General features: G+C 35.2%; 1 protein-coding gene and 1 long non-coding RNA gene across 3 annotated transcripts in view; one reads left to right on the forward strand and one right to left on the reverse strand.

Moving 5' to 3' along the window:
* LOC138690956 (aminopeptidase A-like) overlaps positions 1-7857 on the reverse strand; it is a 211629-nt gene extending 203772 nt beyond the window's left edge. Inside the window, exon 1 of one of the 2 annotated variants that reach the window (XM_069812546.1) lies at positions 7710-7857. The gene's annotated coding sequence lies outside the window, so the exon portion shown is untranslated. The remainder of the gene's footprint in view (positions 1-7709) is intronic. The other variant, XM_069812547.1, reaches the window with a different exon arrangement.
* LOC138690959 (uncharacterized) overlaps positions 1-27184 on the forward strand; it is a 1057789-nt gene that overhangs the window by 169840 nt on the left and 860765 nt on the right. The gene's annotated exons all lie outside the window — the stretch shown is intronic.

The raw sequence follows: 27184 nt of genomic DNA on the forward strand, positions 1-27184 counted from the left end.
AAGCTGCTCTATATGCTCGTGAAGTTTGGCTCAAGCTTTCGAATCATCCCGGACTTTTTTCAGTTCTGGGAATTAACGAAATAAACTAGCATTTTCGGAAGATCAACTTCTATTTTCTATTTCTTAATTTTAACTATTTGTAACGTTTTACATGAAAAAGTGTCAATCTTATGTTTTTGTAAGTGAATAACAGTATAGTGTTAACAGTCTCTCGTGAATAAAGTCACGTGACAGCAGAACGTCATCGAGAACATTAACTTTTATTAATTATCTGAAATAGCATATTACGATATAAGGTTGGGAAGTGATTTTCACAAAATCGAGGACAAGTTTTAAAAACAAGCAGAGCGAGCTTTTCAATTTTCGAGATTTTGTAATGCACTTCATAAACGTGTATTGTACAACATTTTTTGTACCATCATATTTTTAAAATTTTAAATACAATATATTTTCCATTGAAATTTTAGAGAAATAATATTTCAAAGTCTTCGCAAAACCAAACTGTAATGGTAACTAACTAACTAACAATAAGTGCATTGTAATGAGCCTGTTTGAATGTAGTTTTAGGTTATGAAGAATGGTTTCCCTAGCAAGAAGATTTTGTGTGGAAATTCTAACTTTCAAGTCCTAACAACAATAGCTGTAAATACAGCAAGAAACACGATCGTGCAAAAACATATTTGTTTATACATTAGGATAGGATACTTCATTTGTTTTATTGCAGAAGCACCATGGTAACAATATCATTGTTGATACAGTTTGTTAGTTCTGGATTATGAAAACAGTTTTATTGATGAAATCAACATAAAATAAGGAGTTCTTAACAGGAAATGGTAGAATTAAGATCCTGATTATGTTAGGATTTAGTGAGAGTAGACGCACAATAAGAATTATGCACTCTCTTTTTTTTAACGAAATTCGCCCACCTGTTTCTCAGTAAACTGTGAATATAAACATGAACATACTACTACCAGAGACATAAATAGATCTGGTAGGCCGTCCACTGACAACAATCTGAAACTTGATATTGTGTTAATGGTCAAAGAGAAACCATATTATTCTCTCGTGAAACAGAATCTACATTACATAAGTTGAAAATAAATACCTAGACCAGGGACGTCAAAGCGCCTGCACTACGTGCTCTCGAGAACTCTCACATTTCCTTAAAAGCGATGATTGTACTTTATCTTGTTAAGAAATGAACCTTGTTGGATTTGTATTGCTTGTAGTATGAGCACGCAGTGCAGGCACTTTGACATCCATGACCTAGAATTTTATTGTGCAGCATTAAATATGGCTCTTATGTTATAAATGTTATGTTTTATTTAACGACGCTCGCAACTGCAGAGGTTATATCAGCGTCGCCGGATGCTCCGGAATTTTGTCCCGCAGGAGTTCTTTTACATGCCAGTAAATCTGACATGATCCTGTCTCATTTAAGCACACTTAAATGCCATCGACCTGGCCCGGGATCGAACCCGCAACCTTGGGCATAGAAGGCCAGCGCTATATAATATGGCTCTTATAAACATAGGTAGGAAGTTCGTACCAAAAGAGTAGATTTCAGTTGAATACAGCGAAGAGTATAGATGTCCGCGCCTCGCCCTGCTCCAGTTCGCTACAGACGATTCACATAAACAACGCATAGTGGCATTCTGTGGAGCTGTGCACAGTCGTGAATAGTTTCAAGAATATTGTTAATTTATATTAATAGTTTAGATTATGAACAAAGTGAGCTATTCTGTTATTATGGTATTATTTACGTAATGTTAATATTATGCATGATTCCAAAAGAGTAAACTAATCTGTTATTAAATAATAATCCAAACAGGAGTGTGTAACACGTTTATATTCTCCCGGATTATTCTTCGTTAAATGTTGACGTCTCGTGCTGCTATGCATTCGGTTGCGTTACAGTCCAAGTTCAACATCGGAATTACGGTACGAACTGTCATTACAATAGAAATGAAATTTTTTCTTGAAAATAATAATGGGTTTAATATTAGGTGCCACATACGAGATACACATTAGATTCACAAAGTAGTTGTTCAGCTGATAATAGTAAAATACACTATATCATATTTCAGATTTTCTCCAGTAACGTCTTGTGACGTAGAACGAATATTTTCAGAGTACAAATATTGTTTTTTCCCTGAATATAACAGAAGTATTTCTTTTCATAAAATGAAAATGTTTATTGTTATTTGTTATAATGGGGGTAGAATCATAATTGTATACTTTGCATGTTATTTTTATATGTATGGGTAAATTATTCTATTTTGGGAATTAGGAAGTTTATAATTACAAATTATTGTTTTTTATATTATTCGTTTATTCTTTTCTTGTTCTAAGGCCGTGGACGACTGGAGCACATGTTTGGTTACCACCCTGCTATACATATTTGTCGTTCTGATTCAATGACATTGAGAGTTGCGCTATTAAGACCGATTATTTAGTCCTGACAGCTCAGCGACGCGAAAGAGGGGCAGTAATAGGAGTAGTGGGAACAGCTTCGGAGTAGAGATAAGGACGAGCGGTCTGTAAAGGAATGCAGTACAGCTTAACTGTACTGGAAACATACCGCTCTACCGCACGCATGACATCCGATCGCTTCGAAGGCAAGCGAATGAATAACCCAAACACCCCTTGACGTAACTAAATGGACTCGCCTGACCCAAGCGCACATCTCCGGCGACTGTCAGGACTAAATAAACGTACTGTACTTTTCATTCGGTAGAGAGATACTCCAGCTTCCTAGCTCTGCTTATAAAGTCCAACCCTTGCAGAAGTTAGTGGAAGACGAGTTTAATAGAAAGTTGCAGTTCATATTCTCTGAATTTCGCTTCTATTCGCTTTTAGGCGGCCGACTTGGATGAGTTTCATTAAAAAGTGTACGTTTTCTGTTACTTAAGCCTACAATTTTCTCATTTTCTGACATCATCTCGTTTTTTGTTTTGATCCATAAAACTGGTTTCATGGCGACTAGCAAACTATATCAACAATGAAATTGTGACCATAACGCTTCTGTATAAAGCAAATGAAGTAGGCCTACAGTATTACACTAAAACTTTGCTTTTAGATGTTATTAAAAATATAGGGCGTCATTTAAAATGTTGTCGAAGTTATAACTCACACAACAGTCGCAAAAATAAAACTTTTACATACGTATAAAGTTTCCTTTCTAAGTACAAGGTTTGATGCTCTTTAATTTTCAGTTATGCGTTACTTTTGAAAAAGTCTGTACATGTATGGATGAGGAGATGTGATATTTACTTAACTTAATGAGAAGCGAAGTGTATAGCGAGTATGCGTTCTACGGTTGTAGCTGTTGCCCATAGATTAAGATAGAATCAATCTGATCAGCGGCTACCGTTCGTCTTACTGACACAATATTTTATAACATTAAAATCAAAGTGCGAGACAGAACGAAACGTTATTAAATGATTTTATTCACTGGACTGGGGTCACCTACAAATACAGGGATATCATTTTATTTTTACTTCAATTTTTATTGTACCTGAGTTTTTGAATGTGCTTCACTCCCACCCCTTCTACTAATGAAGTTCAACCGTCCTCCACACAGATCCAAGACCGCATATACAGACATAGTAGCCTTACGGTCATAGTAAACAGTACGTTCCAAAAATATGTTCGCGTTTTCCAGTGACGAAAGAGCTTTCAATATTGAATCATTTTCGCACAGGTACTGTCGTCCATTTGCCTACATCGCATCCCGGTTTCACCCACCTGCTTCTATTCGCCTCTCTGTAAAGGCTAGTGGCTGGACTGACTTAGCTCTTTTCTGAGAACATTAATTTCTGTTAGGAATTGGAAGTCTACGTAATATTATACCCATACAATTGTTTAAAATAACTTAAATAAAAAGAGCTCGTTAAGTAATTAACTGTCACGTGATTTCTTCCCTTTCTACGACCCTACGACATAACCACTTGCACGGACAGTAGATACTATGTCTGAGTAATTTTATCTTTTCGGATCGGGCAGAAGTGAAGATTGAATTTACAGTACGTAAGGTAATCTTTCATATAGTAGGTACAGAATTATTTCAACATGAGTTACTAGTACGAAGGACGAAACTGATATTTGGGATTAGGTACAATAGTCTATAGTGCGATAATATGCATATTAGAACTGAAGCCTGTATCGAAATGAACGGCCACCATTTTCAAAAATGTGTTTAAATATCCATATTATGATTATTTTCCAATTTAACTTCATTCTCTATATCGTACGCTAATGTGCTGTAGACGGTATAATATGCACTGCGTAATGAATACGTCCGAATGAATAGCTCAGTTCGTGAGTAAAAACACTCATTGTTAATACTGTACTGTGTTTTGATTAAACAAAAACCTAATGAAAATTATCAAACTCAAAATCGCGATATTTCCCAGTTTACATAAATGGATGAACTACTTTTCTTCCCTCCTATATCTAGTAAAGTGATTTGTTTGTATATTACGCCAGTATCATCGAACTCCAGTCGTGGAAGGAGGTAGCAAACGGTGTTGATCCAAAGGTAGAGCCAAGTTAATATTAAAAATGTTAGTAAAAATAAAATGATGTCCCTGTAGAAGCTTGGCAGTTTATATCGTTTAAAATTTGTATATTTCTCACCATTGGAAAAAAAAGTTGTTAGAATATTTCTTCAACATCTCCTCCCTATTTAAATTTATAATAAACCGAACAATTTTCCTCCCTTTACTATAAGACAGCGGAGAGCAAATGTACTACATTTAGAACTTACAGAACGCGACTTCTTAACTCTCACTTTCTAGTTCACTTGTTTGATGATTTATACTCGCGTAGTTGCCACCGGTGGATTAGTAAGAAAGAATATTTTTTTGAAAGAAAGGTAGCAAGTAAATGGAAGAAAGCAAGGAAATATTATTTCCATAAGGAATGGAAAGAACATTTCTTTTTTTTTTTTTTTTCTTTTTTTAGGAAGAATGTTTGCTGTGTTGAAAGTGTTACTAGCTTGCTAAAGCATGAAATATGCAGCGGCATTATAAAAATATGCATCGTGTGCACAACGACAAAATGACATAGATAATCTCTCTACAGAGGAACATGTAGAAGCGCTACAGAAATAAAAAAATCGAAAAACCCCTGGTATCAACAACATAAATACTGAAGTATTGAAATACGCAGGCACAATGTTCCATCTTCGCCTCCTCCATTTCCCTAATTTGTGATGGAAACATTGTAATATTCCAAAAGACTGGCGCGAAGTAAAAGAAAAAAAAAGTAAATATCTCGCTTTTTAAAAAAGGAGATAGAAGAATTCCAAATAATTATAGAGGAATAATCCTGTTAGATACAACCTACAACAGCTATATATGCAAAAATGTTAAAGAAAAGGCTAAAAATTATTGCAGACCACCTGATATCTGAGAAACAAATGAGTTTCAGAAAAGGTAGGTCATGCCCAGATGCAATTTTTACATCGAAAAAAAATTATATAGAGGAAAGAAGAGAGTTCAAGTAAAACACACTTGGCCCCATATAGTAAAAGCCTTCGATAATATTACTAGAAAATTATTATGTGTTTTTTTTTTTTAATTTTAGTTGGTTATTTAACGACGCTGTATCAACTACTAGGTTATTTAGCGTCGATGAGATTGGTGATAACGAGATGGTATTTGACGAGATGAGGCCGAGGATTCGCCATAGATTACCTTGCATTCACATTACGGTTGGGGAAAACCTCGGGAAAAACCCAACCAGGTAATCAGCCCGAGAGGGGATCTAACCCGCGACCGAACGCAACTTCAGACCGGCCGGCAAGCGCCTTAACCGACTGAGCCACGCCGGTGGCTATTATTATGGTATATTCTTGCGAAACACTTTATGCAAGCTATAAAAAGCCTTTACAAAGAAACCTGCATCAGAAGGAAAACTGACAAGAAATTCTCACAAACAAAGATATGAGACAAGGCTGCAGCATATCGCCAACCCCTTTTAACATGACATTGACGACATGTTTCGGACATGTAAATTTTATGCTGGCCGAAGAATGTACCTCAAAAATACTTTTCTAAACTTCCTTTTATAAGCAGATGATAAAGCAATAATTGAAGATAATGAAGGCAAGCTCCAGAAATCACTATGTTCGGCGTGTTGATTTAGTGAGTTGTGATGTAAACGTGAGTTGCGAACATTCAGCACTGTACGAGGTAATGTTTCCTCCCTCAACCCCTTCCACTACTCCGTTCATGACAGAGGAACGGTGTTCAGTGGCGCTTGTGCCTTCGCAATGTCTATCGAAGTCGTGTTACTCCCTATCGATTGTGAAGAAAGGAAACTTCCGTTCGCAATGGGAGGAGAAATTTTTCTTTGTATGCAAAGAATATTAAATGTCTCATTTGCAGCAAAGTTTCACGTAATTTTTCAAACCAATGTATAACGCCATTATATTACGCACCATTCCCAATATTCTGATTTAAAGGCTGTGTCTAAGTTATTATTATTATTATTATTATTATTATTATTATTATTATTATTATTATTATCCAGAAATGCAAATAGAGTGTTAGTTGGGAGACCAGAGGGGAAAAGACCTTTTAGGGAGGCCGAGACGTAGATGGGAAGATAATATTAAAATGGATTTGAGGGAGGGGGATATGATGGTAGGGACTGGATTAATCTTGCTCAGGATAGGGACCAATGGCGGGCTTATGTGAGGGCGGCAATGAACCTCCGGGTTCCTTAAAAACCAGTAAGTAAGTATTATTATTATTATTATTATTATTATTATTATTTTTTTTTTTATTTTTATTTTTATTATGTGTGAGGAATTTTTTTTCAATATGAAGATTGTGAAATCAAAATTCAGGATACGGATACATATATTGAACACGAACATTTTGACACAATTATGTGTGGTTGTATGAAATATAACGCCAGATTTTGAAGTTGTTTTTGCTCGACTCGATGAAAAAGATTATGGAACAATAATGGTTAAACATAATAATTACTTATTATTACACACATATAGTATAAACGAAGTTCTTTACAATGAATTTATGCATTGAATTGATATAGGAACGACGTAATTAATAATTAGTTAATAACTGTTCATTAGTTCATCAATTATTACATAAGAAGCATTATACATTGGCGCACTGAAGGGATTAATATGCATTATATTCATTTTCAAAGAAATGTTGATTTTGTTATATTTAAAAAAGTAACTGTAGGGAAATATTTCATGGAATAATTGTGTATATTATTTATGTTGATAATTCGATAAATAAACAGTCATTTGTAATAGCTAAATAAAGTAATACACCACTGCCACACTTTGTCATTTGTATCAGTTACCCGTCCATCCCTACTCCTGACTACATTCAGCAGTGATCCGGCCGGCGCTACCTTTTGCTTTGGACACGCCTGGGCTGAAGGTAAAGAAATGTCTACCACTGCTGTAAGACAAAAGTTGTTTCGACCTTAGAAACATCGTATATTTCTAACATTTTTCAACAGTGGAAAATCCCATCTGAACCTTTCATCCTTATATCCTGCCTCTTAAGTCGACATTAAAATTACAAAGAGTAGGATATTTTGCCCCTCTTCTTTTTTCGCCTGATTTTAATTTTATTTTTATTTGTCGGCAAAGAACAATTATTCGTCTTCTCATTAATATGTCATAATTACTTCCTCTCTGCTTTAAATGAAACTGAACATACCCGTCCACCCGAACCGTAAGCACTTTGACACTCAAGAAACGAATTCCTCGTCACGCCAAAGTCTTCATCGTCACGTGCGTAAGGTTCCCGCGCTGCGTACACTTGCTCCACACTCCATCCCGCCAAGAACACTGAACGAGTGACGACAGCTGCGGACTTGCTTGAGTAATTGAGAGTCCAACTCCCTCCCCTTCCCACTTCCCACTCATTACGCTATGAGTGAAAGTAATGTTTTTGTTTTCGACAATGAATGCTCCATTGCTTGGTATCTTTCACGATAAAGAGGAATTCCAGAAGTGTAATCTGCCAAGCGTTCAGTCCGCTATTTCTTGATACTGAGGTAAAGCACTAGCTTCTTACTTATTTACAAATGACTTTTAAGAAACCCGGAGGTTAATTGCCGCCCTCATATAAGCCCTCCTATCCTAAGCAAGATTAATCCAATCCCTACCATCATATCCCACTTCCCTCAAATCTATTTTAATATTATCCTCCCATCTACGCCTTGGCCTCCCCAAAGCCCTTTCTCCATCAGGTCTTCCAACTAACATTCTATATTCATTTCTAGATTCACCCATAAGTGCTACATGCCATGCCCATCTCAAACATTTGTTAATGTTCCTAATTATGTTAGCCGAAGAATACAATGCGTCCAGTTCTGCGTTGTGTAACTTTCTCCATTCTCCTATAACTTCATACCTTTTAGCCCAAATATTTTCCTAAGAACCATATTTTCTCGAAAACCCTTAACCTCTGTTCCTCTCTCAAAGTGAGAGTCCAAGTTTCACAACTATATACTATAACTGGTAATATATCGGTAATTGTTTTATAAATTCTAACTTTCAGTCTTTTCGAGACCAGACTGGATGATAAAAGCTTCTCAACCGAATAATAACAGCCATTTTCCATATTTATTCTGCGTTTAATTTCTTTCCGAGTGTCATTTATTTGTTAATGTTGCCCAAGGTACTTGAATTTTTCCACGTTTTCAAAGGATAAATTTCCAATTTTTATATTTCCATTTCGTACTAGGCCTATGTTCTGGTCACGAAACGTAGTCATATACTTCGTTCTTTCGGGTGTAATATGTGACGGTATTCGCTATAAAGAATAACCAAGTACACTATTAAATAATTGTGTAATACTATGTAATGTCATATGAAATTGGAATTGTATTTAGTTTAGCCAGGCTCTGGAATATTGGTCTTGAGGCGCCCGAGAAGAAGGAAGCTTGTTTCCTTTTCGATAAGAACGATGAGAAACGCACTTAAGAACGAGACGAATGTCCTGTTAACTTAACAAACATTACCCTCAGTCAGAGTGCATATTATCACGAGTAAATATGCCCTCTCATCCGCGCACGTGATACTTCCGTGATCATAAGGGGGATGTAATTGATGCACCCTCAAGTCATATGACCGGAGGGGCGTGAAGCGCCACACCTAGTTAGATCTTTTAAAAGGGCCATTCACCAAAAAAATTCCAGAGACACTCAGTATTCGACATTAAGTTGTACTTGAGACTACGTCACTATTCTGTCATCTGTTCTGTCATCTAATATTGGACTTAGAGAAATTCTGAAAATAAAGATTATCTACTTGTGCATTGCAACTTAAATGACTTAGCTCGTTTACGGACTCCATACTCAGAGGAATCACGCAACCCTTCATCAATTCAACTACGTCATCACTTGGTAGTGGTGGTGACATTCACCTCGCAGAAGCATCGGTGAACCAGCAACTACCTGGTGGCAGCGAAACTACCTGATGGAACCAGCAGATCTACATATTACACGGGGTTTACTTCCAAACCTATCTCCTTAATTGTTTCAAGTAAAATTCCCGTGTTTTCCCTAATCGTTTGTGGATTTTCTCCTAACATATTCACGTCTAGCTTCTAGAAGAAAATAATTGTGAGAACATTCCTCGTTAATATTGAATTTAAAACGTGTACATTTAATGCTCTTTATTACTTTAAAGTTGCTTGTACACAATCAAATTTTTCTTTCAATAAATTACTTGACAAGAAAACCTTTAAGATATTAATCAATAATGAAAAAGATTTGCCAAAGGCTGTTTCGTATTGCTAAAGATTTGACAAGATTTCATAACGTTTGTTTCAAGTTCATTGTAGCCTGTGTAGAACTTCCTACCAAATATTACAATATAAAATATGCTAATCTTTTGGAGAATAACTAAGCTACACAAAACTATATTATTTTGTATTATTCGAAAATTGGTGTAATTTACAATAAAAAGTTAAAAATGTGATTCTCTATAGAGTGAGTCCGCCAGGAAATAGATGGATAAGAAAACACGAAGGGTTAACTCCTTCTGAAAAGATTGACGCCCTGAAAATGGTGGGCTATGTTTCTGCGGTCCTTGTTGTATCGGATAGGAGTCGGCATAATAAACGCTGTAGGTGCTGTCTCAGCGAGATAGAAACACTTCCTCATATCCTAGGTTTCTGCCCCTACGGTGAGGTCCTCTGCAACATAAGCCACCACACAATCCGCTCTATGCTTGCTGAGAAATTACAGGAGAGTGGATTCACAGTATACCAAGAGGCACAAGGATTAGCAACACAAGGCAGTGTTAAACGTATCGTCATTATCGCCATAAAACAACTCGGCTTTCATTCTCGACTCTACTGTCAGATTCGAAACGCATGCCGAACAACCGGCCGAGGTGGATGCCGAAAAAAGAAACTTATACGAATCGACAATCCCATATTATAAAGAAAAATACCATCATTCAGAAATCGACGTTGTCAGTCTGATGATAGGAGCAAGGGTACACAATAACCTCTCTCTTTTTTTTTTTTTTTCCAAAATTTATGCAAAAAATTAGGCGTCAATAAAACCATTATTGGGCATTACGACGAAGTGAAGAGAAACAACTACAGTAAAACCTCGATAAGACGCGCCCGCTTATTACGCTATCCCGTGTAATACGCTTTTTTGTCCGGTCTCTGTATATTTCATATATAACGCCTTTATAAAATACCCCGTTTGTTGCGCTCTAGTCCCGCATAATACGTTAATTTTGTGGAATACTTTCGATGTAATTTTCAGCAGTGTACAGTAACAGCAATGAAACATTTTGGTCATTGAACTCACTGGTGCCATTAACCTGAAAAGTATTGATATTCGAATCGAAAAAGAGAGGAGAATTAGGAGGACAAATTTAAAAGGTACGCAAAACGCGTCCTTGCAAGGGGTTTGGGGCCTTAAGAAACTAAATATGTGAGCTCCAAGCCTGTTGGCCACTAGTCTCACTCCGGGTTACGCTGCTCCACTGAAGGAGCTCTAGAAAATTTTGAAGGGGAAAACCGAAAATGGACGTAACCTCTTAGGTACCACATACGCGAGGGAGATGGAAATGTGATCAAAATGATCACGGGACGGGATGAGGAGGAGATGGCTCGTGTAGATCTGCACATTGAAATGAACTGTCATTTCGCAGTGCAGGAGGAGTCGAGAAGACTCTGTCGTCTGTTGTTCGATGACAAGGCAGGTGAAGACCGCCAGGAGAGACGCCGTGAATTCTTAATCTGCAAATTGAAGGGTTCCCTGTCCTTTCGCATTGCGACATGTGTGATGTTTCACATGTATTTCATAATTTATATACTCTGAACTAGGGTTTTAAGTTGTTTGTTAGAAAAAAGGGGTGGGGGGCTTATGGGGAAGGGCATATAGGTCCGTGGCCCATTTCTCTTAGGGCTCATCCCGACATTTGTCTTAACGCCTTAGGAAAACCACGGAATACCTTACGCAGGATGAGTTGTCTCAATATAAGAGACTAGCCAATTTAGCTTTTAGGTAATAGGTCGATTGATTTATGAATTAGGATAGATCAATTAATAATTAATTTTGAGTAATTGGGGATTCATGGGGGTATGAGTGCAGGTCCGTGGCCCATTTCTTTTAGGGCTCATCCCGACATTTGTCTTAGCGCCTTAGGAAAACCACGGAAAAACCTTAAGCAGGATGAGTTGTCAACTGAAATGAGGATTAGGCACCATTTTAAGATTAGACTCAACATCTACGTGTACGCCGATATCCTAGGTGTGTTGGAATTTTCTCCTGGTATTCGACCCTTTACCTGCGCATTTAAACCTTCATACTTCACCCTCTTGTTACGCTCTCTTATTCGACTCCTTACCTGCATGGTTAAAGCCTACATACAGTTACAATACCTCACCCTCTTGCTAACCCTCTCTCTCAAACAGCATTCCTCACTCGGCCGTAATAAAATTCTGGAAATTTTTGCTGGGCAGTTTGTTGTCCTTTTGTGTATTGAAGTGTCTGTGAATGTGATTACAATGAGTGTTAAGCGAAAAGCCCTTTCTGTGTCGAAAAATTGGAAATCTTACGAAAATACGATGAAAACAGTACTCTTACTCAGAAACAACTCCCTGATGCATTAGAATCCCAACATCGACATTAAGAACTGAAGGATGTAATCGCAGAAACTGAAGTGTGGTAAACATGAGGACTTGGAGAACACGCACACGGTAACAACTATAAATGTTTTTTTTTTTTCGAAAGAATTAAGTACAGTATATAATGTAAATGTCTTTGACGTAGAGTACAGTAATTACATAATGGAGTAATACTGTATTGCCTTTCATGAATCATGTATTTCAATAAAGAAAAATGCTAATAGATACTGTATATAAGTCAAAATTAGTATACCTGCCTAATACGCGGTCCAGGTTAATACGCGTTTTACACCCGGTCCCTTGTACAGCGTCTTATCGGGGTTTTACTGTAGAAGCATTTGAAATGTGGATATTGAGGAGGATGGAGCTTGTGAAATGGACAGACAGGATAAGAAATGAAGCTGTGTTCGAAAGAGTGGGTGAAGAAAAAATAATGCTGAAACTGATCAGGAAGAGAAAAAGCAATTGGCTGTGTCACTGGCTGAGAAGAAACTATCTACTGAAGGATGCACTGGAAGGAATGGTGAACGGGAGAAGAGTTCGGGCAGAAAAAGATATCAAATAATGGACGACATTAACATATATGGATCGTATGCGGATATTAAGAGGAAGACAGAAAATAGGAAAGACTGGAGAATGCTGTGTTTGAAGTGAAAGACCTGCTCTTAGGTAGAACACTATGAATGAACACCATTATGAGACAAATAGTCATCAGTGTTTTAAAGGGATTCATTCGGATTTTACGAACTTACTACTCGTACTAGTAAGTTGCAGTAACAACGTTTGAAATTTATTTATATTTTCATGTTCTGTATTTTTACTCCATTGCATTTGTTTACTGTATTTTATGACATAGGTTTTTCTCTTTTCCTCTTTTACTTTTTTCAAATTACAAGCTTATATAATTTCGTTCCTTACGCAAAATTTTCAAAAAAGAAAACTACTGCACCTATCACAATGGGAAATGCCTCATTCGATTCGTTATTAACTCAAGAAATTTGCAAAAATATTAAAAAATTTGAAACATTTGTTTATATATTTTGGAATTTAACAAATATAACAAGAAATTCGTATAAAGAAGACTTATGTTTCGTTCGTAAGGCTTCAGTTTTCTTCGTTCATCATGATGTATGCGTATTAAGAAAGTTTTGGTTTCGTTTGTTCAACGCCATTTTATGTGACGCAGTATTCTAAATATTGTTGTAGTTATTGCGGCTAAATCACAACCAAGTTTACAATGTGAAGTGAAAAGTGTTCGTCACTTTTAAATTTAAAATGTGTGCAACCGCTGCAGCAAAGCATATACTGTATAAGCGGTATACAGAAGCACATGTTCCGGTTAATTTGGTAGTATTATGTCTGCATACTGAATTTCTACACAGAGAACTAGGGTTCAAGTATTGTTACGTAATTTTTTATTGTTAAATTTACTTTATCTAACATTATTTAGTAAGAAATTTTATAGTATATTAATTTGATTTATTAATTATTCCTCTGTTCAATGATATTAGGTTTTTCAAGTCATGGCAATTTAGCTGAAATCTGAGGGTTATGCCAAGGATAAAGCTAATTTCTACTGATCCAAATATGCCTTTATCAAGGACAAGATTGCAGTTCCTATTGAGATTGGAATTTGCTATGACCATCAACAAGGCACAAGGGCAGACATTTAAGAAACTTGGCATCTGCCTTTCTAAGCCAGTGTTCACCCATGGACAATTGTATGTTGCATTCAGCCATGCCAAGAATCCACAAGATATACAAGTTGTCATTGGAAATGCAGTACAAGTGAACAAGGCAAAGATAGTGATATATCATATACAAAAAACATTGTTTACAAACAATTTAATGGACAAATCGCAATATAGCGAACGCCAGTAGGGGAAGTTATCCCCACCCACATGAAATGTGCATTGGACACAACACTCGCCTATCACGTAGAGTGTCTGGTGAGCTAGTAGGGGAAAAGTGGAAGGGGTCGTGGGCGGAGCTTAGCGTTCGCTATATTGCGATTTGCCCATTTAATATTATTGTAATATACTGTAAGTCTCATTCTCATTGTGTCAAGTAATGTTTTTCAATCAGTTTTGTGTTTTAATCAATAATTATTGTTCGCATATGCAGTATGTAAAGTTAGGTTTTATACCAAGAATTGTTTGGATCGAATTGCTACCTTCAGTGACATTGTACAAAGGTACTATGTTCCTTTTTGGTTTATTTATAGTCTAATTGTATATTTATTTATTTTTTAAATAGTCATCCAATATCTAAGCATCCACATCTGTGGAGTAACGGTTAGCGCGTCTGGCCGCGAAATCAGGTGGCCCGGGTTCGAATCTTGGTCGGGGCAAGTTACCTGGCTGAGATTTTTTCCGAGTTTTTCCCTCAATCCAATATGAGGAAATGCTGGGTAACTATCGGTGCTGGACCCCGGACTCATTTCACCGGCATTATCACCTTCATTTCATTCAGACGCTAAATAACCTGAGATGTTGATACGGCATTGTAAAATAATCTACAAAAAATATATGTAGACAGCTATTGTTGCTTCAGGCCACTAGTATATAATTAAAAGTATATATCTGTAGTGCCTGGGAAAAGTGACACAAGTCAGTTTCCACAAACCATTTTTGATACCTAATTTTTTGACAACTTACACCGGTTTATGTCGATTTGATTTTTTTCTGTATGTATTATTGTAATGGGAGGAATACTTATGTCTCTTTTTCCAAGCGAGCAGATGTTCTGTAAGTTGTCAATAAATCATCAAACAAGGTTTGTGGAAACTGACTTATGTCACTTTTCCCAAGCACTGCAGATATACACTCAGTCCAAATAACTAATTATTATTTAAATTGAATTGAATTTAAACAAAAAACACGTCACTTTAGATATTGAGGGGAAGTCTGAAACCAGGCTTAATTATATTATTTACATTTCGTCCCCAACCCAGCCACCCCAACTTTGAAATTTCAAGTAGCAGTCTTATAGCCCAGCTCTGATAGAGTGGGAGAGAAGGCCTCACGGCCTTAATTGTGCCAGAAAAAATATAGCATATCATTATTATTATTATTATTATTATTATTATTATTATTATCAATATTATTAGACGTATTATTATTATCATTATTATTATTAGGCCTATTATTATTATTATTATTATTATTATTATTATTATTATTATTATTATTATTATTATTATTATATCTTTATACTTAAATATGAAAGAGCATTCAATTGTTTATACACCTCATTCATTTATTTCACATCTTTTGTTTTATATCATTGCCTGGCAACCTCAATTGTTATTTCTGTTAATTAGAGCTGAAGGTACAAGTACCATTGAACATTTCTTGTATTAAATTATTGTAAAATGGTGTATACCGTTCAAGAGAGAACAAAAATATTTATTTATGGAGCTGAAAACCTTTGTGCTCGTAAACTGCTGAGTTTCCAACGAGAGGCATCCTGAGAAGTCACCGATATGTCATAGATCTAATGCGAGAATTTGAAGAAACTGGCTCTGTGTGCAATAAAGCAAATGGTCAACCCAGAAAACTCGATGAAACTTCGCAAATTGAAATACTAGGTCATTTTATTATTGAATCCAACACCTCCATTCCAAAAGTAGCTGCCGCAACAAACTTTCGGTTGGTTCCATGCAAAAAGTGCTGAAAATGAACACATTTTTTTTCCATACAAAATACAAAGTCACCAACAGCTCAGCGAAGACGATTTTAATAGAAGAGTAGAATTTTGTGAAAAGATGTATCAGAGAATTGAAGATGATTCAGATTTGACACAAAATATTTGCTTTAGTGAGGAAGCGACTTTTTCTTAAATGGGTTTGTCAACAAACACTATTATAAGTATTGGGGAATTGAAAATCCTCATGTGTTTTGTGAAGATAATACCCAGTTTCCTCAGAAGAGCAATGTGTGGGCTGGAATTTTTGGGGACGATATTGTTGGACCGATTTTCATTGAAGAAAACCTGACTGAAGAATTGTATCTGAACATAGGCCTATTAGAAAATTTAATTGATCCACAATCACACTGTCGCTAGAGAACCAAGTCAGTGAAGGAAACCTGGTGCGTGGTGGGAATATAATGGTGTAGCAGACGGTCGACTCAAACTCGTTTTCTACTGCGCATGTCGTCACTTGGGAAGCAGCAGCGGCGCGCTAATTCGCGCCGCAGTGCTCGAGGAACAAAACAAACAGCTGTTGTGTGTACGTGCACGGTGTTAATTCTTTGTTTATATATATATATATATATATATATATATATATATATATATATATATATATATAATATTTAATGTTATTCTTGTAGCAGTAATGCTATTAATGTGACACATGCTATTAGTATGCCTGGATATGCAGTATCTGGTTGTTTGAGTTACAATCGAAAAACAAAAGGAACTGACGTAAAATATTATAGGTTTCCGAAGAATGAAGACTTGGCATGACAATGGTTGCATGCTTGTAGAAGGGAGGATGAAGTCAATTTACAGCACGGTGAGTTTTCTCGCATGTTACTAAATTTTATTTGCTTCGCAACTCATTTGCAAAATATATTTTCATGTTAAACTTATTGTCTGACTTATTCCAGTGATTGCTTTGAGGGAAAAGAAAGGGGATAAAAATCTTAAGACTTAATGTTGTTTCAGCTCGAATATGTTCACTTCATTTTGAGGAGTCAAATTACGAAGTACCTTTAAAGCAGAAACTCCTAAATTATAAACCAAAAAACAGTCGTAATCTGAAAGTAGACGCTGTACCCACAAAAGCTCTGGCGCAGTCTTGCTTGGAACGAAAATCAAGAGATAATCTGAGATTGGACAGATGTGAAAAACGGAGAAGGAGGAAAGAAATTCATGACATCATTGCCAATAGTTCATGTACTGTTCAGGCCACTTCAAAACCAATTCAGACGAACATGTATCAGAGGATAGTGCATTAGGCCTAAATAACGAAACGTGAGTAATTACAGCAATTACATAATTATAACTATTAACTGGTATGTTCCTGTGTATCATATTGTTAAAATTTTTCACATATATGAGTTGCTCCGCAGAAGGGAATAATTTTCTCATAATTCTTGGAAACTTTCTAAGCTAAAAGGACTTAATTACATGTCTTATAAAGTGTTAAAGCTGTGGTACCTTTTGACAAATTTCAGACAGAAAAGGCTTCAGTAAATGGAAGGATTCGATTGTCTCGAATGTCAATAGAGGAGCAAGAAAGGCGTCAATCAATGGGCATAAAATAATTATTTTCTCGCTTAACCCTAGCATTATCACGGTTGGGAAAAAATTACCCACCCTTTTTATTTTCTAAATTTTTTTGAATTAATGAAATCTGACAGCTTTCACCTTTACTCTATTTGTCTCTAACATGATAAAGTATACACACATGTGTTCTGTTTTAGATTTCAAACAGCAGACTAATAATTTGAAGTATTTGTTAGTGGACAGATTTTACCCACCCTTGGCATTTCATATGACCTACACTTTTAAACATTTTCAAGTTTGAATTCTGTAATTTTTGTCCATTGTTGTAACTGTTGATAATGTCGTTAAGGTCGTTTACTGTTTCAATTCTCCACTTTACCATTTACTTGCAGTGTAGAAACTTGAGTTGGTAAATTTGTTCTTTCTTTATTGGTGTTTATTCAAATCTAGTTGTATTCAGGGATACAGAACATAGACATGAGTTGTTTTGTGGATAATACAGCCTTAATGTTTTGGGTGAAGTGATATTATAGTGCTATTGGAAATTGATTTACCGGCGGAGTTGAAGAAAGAAAGTGATAGTGAGGAAGATAATACAGAAGTGGTTAGTGGGGGTGAATCAAGGTCTATTTCAAGTACTAGCTGCCAACAAGAAAGCCGTTCACATTACGAAAATTAATGTCAGATGTGGAAATTGTGGACTTAATTTGTGTAAAAAATATTCAGATATTAAAATTGTGTGCAGCAGCATTTTACTAAAAGGAATATGCAGAATCACTGGAATGAAAAACTGATGTGTTTTTTTTTTAAGTATGAAACTTTATTGAACGTATTTTAAGTAATATACATAATTTAATTTGGTGGGAAATTTTTGCTAACTCTTGGTAATCCACGTCAGAAAAAAATTCTTGATAATGTTAGGGTTAATACTTATTGTAAAATATTTATTTTACCATACAGTAAATTATTTCGAAGATGATAATCACTCAATATTGATCTTAGACACAATTTTTTTCTAAACTCTATTTTTCTTTTAGCTGCATGGAGCGATTCATAGTAGTGTATATAATACATATAGCTAATTCTAAAACAATGTTTTTTTCAGCAATTCTCAAACGAACGAAGCGCTATGTCTAGATGAAATTGATATCTTAAGAAAAAAAATTGTGGCTTTAGAGGAAGAAAATGAAAATTGGAAAGTAAAGTATGAAGAGTTATCTAAGAAATACGAAATCATGTTGGAAGACATTAATAAAGAAAATAAAAAAAAATGGAAATCGTAAATAATAATTTGACAGACAACTTCACACCGGGGCAAATGAAGATAATAAATTCCGAAGAAAGAAGGAAAGTACAGTGGTCTTCGGAAGATATTGCCACTGCAATATCTTTAAAAAGTGTCAGCCCCAAGACATAGCGCTATGTGAGAAGAAACAATTTTCCTTTGCCAGCACATTCTACGTTAAGGAGCTGGGCATCAAATTTTAATTTAGATCAAGGTTTATTGTCTGTCATATTTTTAATGGAAGTCAAATCTAAACATTTGTCAGACTTGAAACGTTGAACAGTTCTAACTTTCGATGAAATTTATATTTCCAACAAGATATGTATTGACGGGAAGAATCAAGAAAGGTTGGGACCTCATAGGTGTTGTCAGACTGTAATGGCCCGTGGTTTAGTTGGCCGTTGGAAACAACCTGTTTATTATGATTTTGACCAAGTAATGAAGCCCAGAATTATTAATGACATTGTCTCTAGTCTGTACAATGCAGGATATATTGTTGTCGCTATGACATGTGATATGGGTTCCGGTAATATGAGGTTCTGGTCAGATTTAAATATTGGATATGACAAGAACTGTTTTATGAAGCACCCTTATGATGATTCCTTGAAAATATTCGTGTTTGCGGATGCTCCCCATCTCCTAAAACTAGCAAGAAACCATTTTGTGGATCACGGATTCCATATCAATGGTAAATCCATAAACAAATCATCACTCGAAATGTTATTAACTACTTCGAACACAGAACTTACCATTGCCCATAAACTCACAAGGTATCATTTAGACTTGAAAGGAAGTGAAAGGCAAAGAGTTTTGCCTGCTGCTCAACTGTTTTCTAATACAGTTTCTAAAGCCATCGAATATCGTGGAGAAAAGGATTACTATAAAGATGAAGGCAATGACTGGAAAAAATGTTCTGAAATAATCAAGTTGTTCAATGACTGGTTTGATTTATTTAATGCGAAATCAAAGTACGGTTGCCATTCAGGTTGTAATGCTTTTGGTGTAGACAAAGAAAACCAAATTGCTTTGTTAAATAATATTTTCTTATATTCATGGAATGGGGGGGGGCAAATGACCACCCTTCTCTTTTGGATTTTAAGCACAGATTCAAATGGTATGTCATGGGTAAACATTCCTCAGCTATATTTACAGCGAATCAAACACACAAAGGAAAACACTGAATCGTGCTTAGTAAATCCTATAAAGGAATGCGATGAAAATGAAAGAAATGATGATTCTTGTCTCTCGAAACATTTTCTGGCACATACAAACAAGATAGTTAATAGCATTAACGATGTATGTGTAAATGTAGCAGAAGAAATTGCCTCTGATTAGTTTGTTAATCCGCAATATGATTCCAATCAACTTGAAATGGTAGAGTTGACAGATTTGCCAGAAATATCGTCTTTCGGAGACCACATTAATCAAGAAGGCTTGAAATACATAGCTGGTTATGTTACTCACAGATTCCGCGACAAATATTCCAATGTAGGTAGTACGACAGGAAACGTAACGGGAAAGAGGCCAGATTGGTTGAGTTTCATATCCAAAGGAAACCTACTGTGTCCAAGTGAAGAGTTGTTGCAGGCTACTGTAATTGTAAATAAAGAATTTGAAGAAATTCTTGGAAATTTTATTGCCGAGGGCAAATTAATCTTTGACAGTCTAGCGGAGCAAGCTTCCCAAAACAATTACCATCCCACATGAAGTTATCCTGTGTCTAGCTCGAACAAGGATATATATAAGATTGAGAGATGTAAATCGAAAACTAAGTTTCGAAAACTCCAAAAGGAAGTTATTTCGAAAAATGTCAAAATTAATTAACGTTAAGAAGTGAAATTTATGGAATAATAATTGCACTTTTAAATCGATGATGTGCTTGGAATAACTCACATCGCACAGTGACATTTGAGCATTATCACAGTAAATTTACCAAAACTACGTCTTTGCCAATAAAGTGAATTGAAAATAACTGAGAATAACCAATTATTGCTTATATAATCCTTTCAATACAATTTTAAATATTTATTTTAAACTACTTTTGCGATATGAACTATTAATAAAACTGGGGTACGAGATATTGCAATATTGCAATCACATCATCGATATTCCTTCTTAGTGTCAACATAAAATCAATTTAAATATTATTTTTCATAAACTGTATGTGTAATGTAAAATCAATTTGAATATTATTTGTCATAAACTGCATGTGTAATGTAAAATCAATTTGAATATTATTTGACATAAACTGCATGTGTAATGTAAAATCAATTTGAATATTATTTGTCATAAACTGCATGTGTAGTGTAAAATCAATTTGAATATTATTTGTCATAAACTGCATGTGTAATGTAAAATCAATTTGAATATTATTTGTCATAAACTGCATGTGTAATGTAAAATCAATTTGAATATTATTTGTCATAAACTGCATGTGTAATGTAAAATCAATTAGAATATTATTTGTCATAAACTACATGTGTCATGTAAAATCAATTTGAATATTATTTGTCATAAACTGCATGTGTAATGTAAAATAAATTTGAATATCATTTGTCATAAACTGCATGTGTAATGTAAAATTAATTTTAGTAGGTTGCTTTATAGTTATTTTTATCTCACAAATTATAATGCTGTTTCAATAATTTAACTATTTACTGTTAAATATAACATGTAGGGCTATTGTAGACGAACTGAAGAATTGTTACATCTAAATTTTGGTGAACTTGTTCATTATTTTTTTAAATTTAGATTCAGATTTTTTCGACACGTGTTGTTATTTTAAATTCATAATGTGATGACGCTATTCACCTCTTGTAGGCTACTTAAAATTGTTTTATGTTTTAAACATACAGAATTAATAAAAGTTAGTGTATTTAATTAATAACAAGTAATATTAAATGTCATTTTTGATTCTGGTTTCTTGGTATTCATAATCAATTAACCTACCCCACCTCCAAAACCATACGTAGCTGAGCTGAGCTAAGCTAGCAAGCTGCGAGAGAGTCTGTAATGCTTCCCGCGTGACGTCATCACGTAGTAGGAGAACGGGCGAGACTGCGCACTGCTTCACCATTATATTCCCACCACGACCTGGTGTTGACGAGATCTCCAGACCTGACGCCGCTTAACATCTTCCTATGGGGTCATTTGAAATCAGTCGTTTATACTCCTAAGCCTGAGAATATTCAAGAATTGAAAAATAGAATAACCCAAGAATGTAATCGGATTAGTAAGGAAACACACCAAAACGTTCGCGAGGAGTTCCAAAATAGATTGTATTACCACATTCTAGTACAGGCATGTCAAAACCCTGCACATTGTGCAGTCGCGCACATTGTGCACTGGTCTGCGTGCAACGTGCAGTTCCTATTTCCCTACCTGGAGGGAGTGAATCGGCTTGGAGGGGAACGCGACTGGACTGTACAGTACCTATAGTAGCAGATCAGTTTTTGTTTCAGTAACACAGATCAGCACGGGTGCTCATCGAGCTGTGATTGTGAATGCGTTATGAAAAATAAAGTGAGGAGTCCACAGATATAACGAAGAAGAGAAATCACGAATCATATAACATAACTGTTATGATGTTTTCCTCATCCAATAGTAATTATTTTAAAATGAAAGGCTTTCATCATATCATGTGGACCTAATAGTGATGTGAGAATTTAAATCATATTAGTAAAGTTCTCAAAATATGATATTCGCCTGCTCTTATTTCTTAATTAGTACTCTCACGGCAAGACAAACATGACAATGATGTTGTTTTGGAGTCTGTACTAACACAGCCATCAATGGTTAGACGACTTACAACTTTTATTTGATAAGCTGATAAGTGATGAGAATGTAGTGAGTAATACATGTGAGGCTCTTGAGGTTGTAAGGGAAGGAAGAAAGTAACTATTTGTAAGGCGAAAAATTTTTCTGGAAAAATAATACATAATGGCGAATTTTCCACCTCACGTTACTATATTATCTAATATACTTATGTTAATAAATCTTTAAACCTGACATAAAGAAAATGTCCTCGCTTCACAGCTTGCGAAGTACTCTTTTAACTCAATTCAGTAACGCTCCCAACTTGCTAATACTTGCTCTCAACGTTTTCCAAATAAACTATATATAATTTTAAATTCAAGCTTAATTTATCCAATTTATTAATAATAATGTGAATTTATATTAATAGACAGCAAGGAAATGATTCCAGTGTAAAAGCCTCACAATGTTCTATTACATGTAATTGGGAGTAAAAATATTTTCTTTCTTAGCATTTGTGCACCAGTGGTCCCAATAATGCTTGAGGAACAATGAAAGAGTATTACTTTGAAATAATCAGTACCTACTACGTAAAATGAAATATTGTGTTCGTTTTTTGTTGTTTCGAAATTACTGCAATATTTATATTTTCTTCAAATACTGTATACAAATCATGTAAATAAATTATTCTTTACAAACGACTGCATTGTGAATTGTAACTGAGTAAGTCTATTGTTTCTTGTGTTACAATTATTGTCAGACGTAGACACTGACAATAATTGTGTTTTTCCTTCTGCTAAGTATGTTTATAATGTCCAAATGTCAATTTAATTGAACACTAGAAGCGCAGAATAGATTCTTGTACATCCCTCCCGCTAAGAACTGGTAAGAGCAACACGTGAATGACGCAATCTGCACAGACCGGCGTTCCGCGCACATACACTGCACTTTCAGTGTCTGATTTTTGACATGCCTGTTCTAGTATATACATTCACGTAGCTTGAGTTGTGAGGGTGCTAGGAACAATAGACTGTGTCGGTACTATTTCGCATTGTCTATAATGAGGCGATATTAGCGATCCTAGTGGTTAGCAACTGTCTATGGATGCATATTTACTGCGTATTGAGCTTCGTGACTATATATATTAGACTGTGGTATTGCTGTTTAACCAACAATGGAGCACATTTTGAACACTCGATTTAGTGAAAATCAACTCTTTCTTGTCAGGTTGCCAGGCAAAATATGTGAAATAAATGAATGAGGTGTATAAATAATTGAATGCTCTTTCAATATTTAAGTTTAATAATATAGAGGTGCCATTTGAAATTTCAAAGTGGGGGTGGCTGGGGGTGGGGGTGAAATCTAAAATGCAATTAAGCCTGGTATCAGACTTCCCCCTCAATATCTAAATTGGGGTGTTTTTTGTTTAAATTGAATGCAGTTTAAATAATTAATTATTTAGACTGGGAAGTTTTGAAATGGATTTGAGGGAGGTGGGATATGATTGTAGAGACTGGATTAATCTTGCTCAGGATGGGGATCGATGGCGGACTTAAGTGAGGGTGGCAATGAACCTCCGGGTTCCTTAAAAGCCATAAGCAGGTATATACAGAGTGATTCAGTGATTATGTTACAAAGTCTTAGGGATGATAAAGGATACAATTATGAACAACTTTCATGTATAATAACCAGGGAAAGGATTTATATGTAAATACATATTTACTTATAAAGCTAATATAATTTATATTTTGCATTATCTTTATGTTTCACAATGTGTAGGGTTGAAAAATCCTACTTTTATTTTCCATATTTTTCCATATTTTAGAGTTTAGTACATATTTTCGTTAATTTCCATATATTTTCCATATTTCATATAAAACAGTCCATATTATATTAGGTTTAACAATAAAACAAAACAAAATTCCATTAACTTTTAAAAATACATTTCAACAATAGAGATTTAAACACATGTTCAGTAATCCCTTTAACATCAGAGTTATTTGAAAATTAGCAGTCCTATCAACAATGGGAAAGTAAGTTACAAAACTGTATTAATTTAATTTAAAATTTTTAACAGACTTCAGTTGTGCAGCTCAACAGTTAAATGCCAGTCAGAGTACACATAGGTTCAGTTTTGTAAATCATACTATAAAGACGGTAAATATGCCAAAAGTACGTCATTCAGTCAATTTAAAATCAAAACTAACAAGTTACATTTCAGAATTTAAAGAAGATGGTTTATCAACTGACAATAAAATATTATTTTGTAATTTGTGTCAGTGTGCAGTATCATCTACACAAAAGTTCCTGGTGCAACAACACATTACAACTAGTAAACATCAGGCCAACAAACAACTAAATTCCAAGCAGAGACAATTGTTTTTAACACAACCAACAACATCGAATGTAAGATCTGAGTTTAACATCGACCTGTGCCGTTCTCTCATCTCTGCTGATATTCCTCTCTACAAACTAAAGAATAAGGTCTTCAGGGAATTCCTTGAAAAATATACTCAACATACAATCCCGGATGAGTCAACACTTAGGAAGACGTATGCTCCATCCATCTACGATGAGACAATACAGAAGATAAGAGATGAAATTAAAGATAGTTCAATTTGGGTTTCCATTGATGAGACTCCCGACAAAGAAGGTAGACTTGTTGGTAATGTAGTTATCGGTTTGTTAAGTGAACAATATTCTGAACGAATTCTTTTACATTGTGATGTTCTAGAAAAGTGCAATAACAAAACTATAGTTAAACTGTTCAACGAAGCTATGGGTATCCTGTGGCCAAAGGGTATTATGTACGATAATGTGTTATTCTTTATTAGCGATGCTGCCCCTTATATGGTCAAAGCTGGACAAGCATTATCTGTTGTATATCCTAAATTGACTCATTTTACTTGTGTGGCGCATGCATTTCATCGTGTGGCAGAAGTGGTCAGAGACAATTTCCCTAAAGTAGATTTGTTGATTTCATCAGTGAAAAAAGTATTTCTCAAAGCTCCCAGTAGAGTTAACGTGTTGAAAGAAATGTACCCTGAAATTCCATTGCCACCAAAGCCAATTTTAACTAGATGGGGTACATGGCTAGAAGCAGTTGAATATTATGTCGAACATATAGACTCTATTAACAATGTTCTCCTTGCATTGGACTCTGAAGATGCAGTCTCAATTGATACTGCGAAAACAGTTACCTGTGACATAAGTGTGAAGAATGACTTAGCTCACATTCAGCATACATTTTCATGCATCATAAAAACGCTCAAAAGTCTCCAAAATAGGCACCTTTCACTATCTGAAAGTTTTGAAATTATAAATAGTACTGTGGAACAACTGAATCGTGGTAGAGGTAAAGTTGCAGATGCAGTAAGAGCTAAGGTGGACACTGTACTTTCAAAAAACCCTGGATATGAAGAACTACAAAAGGTTGTTGCTGTGATGAGTGGTGAATCAACAGTGAAGATTAACTTGGACTTATCCCCAGCAGACATTGTGAAATTGAATTATGTACCAGTTACTTCTTGTGACGTCGAACGCTCTTTTAGTCAGTATAAATCTATCCTCAGAGACAATAGAAGAAGATTCACTTTTCAGCACTTGAAAGAAATGTTTGTAACCTATTGTTATGGTAACAGACAATAAAAATTGTGTTTTGTTGAAACTACATTGGAAGATAAGGTACGTCCATTATATTTTTTGTTTAGTTTGATTAAAATGTACCAATATTTAACGTACATAGTCATTTTTTTATAATTTTAAGTCCATATTTAATTCCATATTTTGGTAAAAATCCATATTTAATTCCATATTTTGGTAAAAATAACTACATATATATTTACATATTTCATATATTTTTAGTCCATATAAATCCGTTCCCTGATAATAACCTTTGTCCGGAAACATTCTATTTGGTAGTTACAGTACAAGCTTAGATATGTTAGTCAGTGTAACCGGCTAGAATCGAAATCAAGGCCATCCTTTTGAAGTTTTGTTGCAGACAACTCGTTCCTGCAGACGTTGGTGATTTCTCATAAACATGGTATAAGCTAGTTGGCATCGTAAATGATAAGCAGACAGACAGACAGACAGACCGACAGACGGGGAGGCAGATAGACAGACAGACAGACAAATCAACTTTGTCAGAGGCAAATATGCATAGACCTTGTCAATAAAATACACCAAAACATTAAAATTACAATAAGTCAAAAATAAAATATTTTGACTGATTAAATCTTGCAACTTTTCTCGCAACTTGCTGATATGCATGTAATTTATGGAAAAACAAAAGGCAATGGAAGGAAAGTTGTAAGGTTTAATCAGTCAAAATATCATTTAAGATGCCCACTAGATTATACTATGTTTATAAGAAATCTCCAATGTTTGCAGGAACATGTTTTCTGCAACAAAACTTCAAGAGGATGGCCTTGAGTTCGATTCTAGCTGGTTGCACTGACTAACATGCTTAGGCTTGTAACTACCAAACGGAATGTTTCCGGACATAGGTTCCTGTATGAAAGTTGTTCATAATTGTCTCCTCTATCATCCCTAATAGTTTGTAACATAATCACTGAATCACGCTGTATATACACGCTCATAAATATCTAGTACACTTGGTCAGTCTTGACTGCCTTTAAATAAAGGAAGTTTATAAAATTAAAAATACAGTAGGCCTATCCTAAAGCGAAGAATATTACTACTGCATATTGTTTTACGTCAAAGTGTTTACGTTTAGTATTAGCCTAGATTATAGTTA

This window comes from Periplaneta americana, chromosome 16 (assembly GCF_040183065.1).
Source record: "Periplaneta americana isolate PAMFEO1 chromosome 16, P.americana_PAMFEO1_priV1, whole genome shotgun sequence".
Taxonomy (NCBI): domain Eukaryota; kingdom Metazoa; phylum Arthropoda; class Insecta; order Blattodea; family Blattidae; genus Periplaneta; species Periplaneta americana.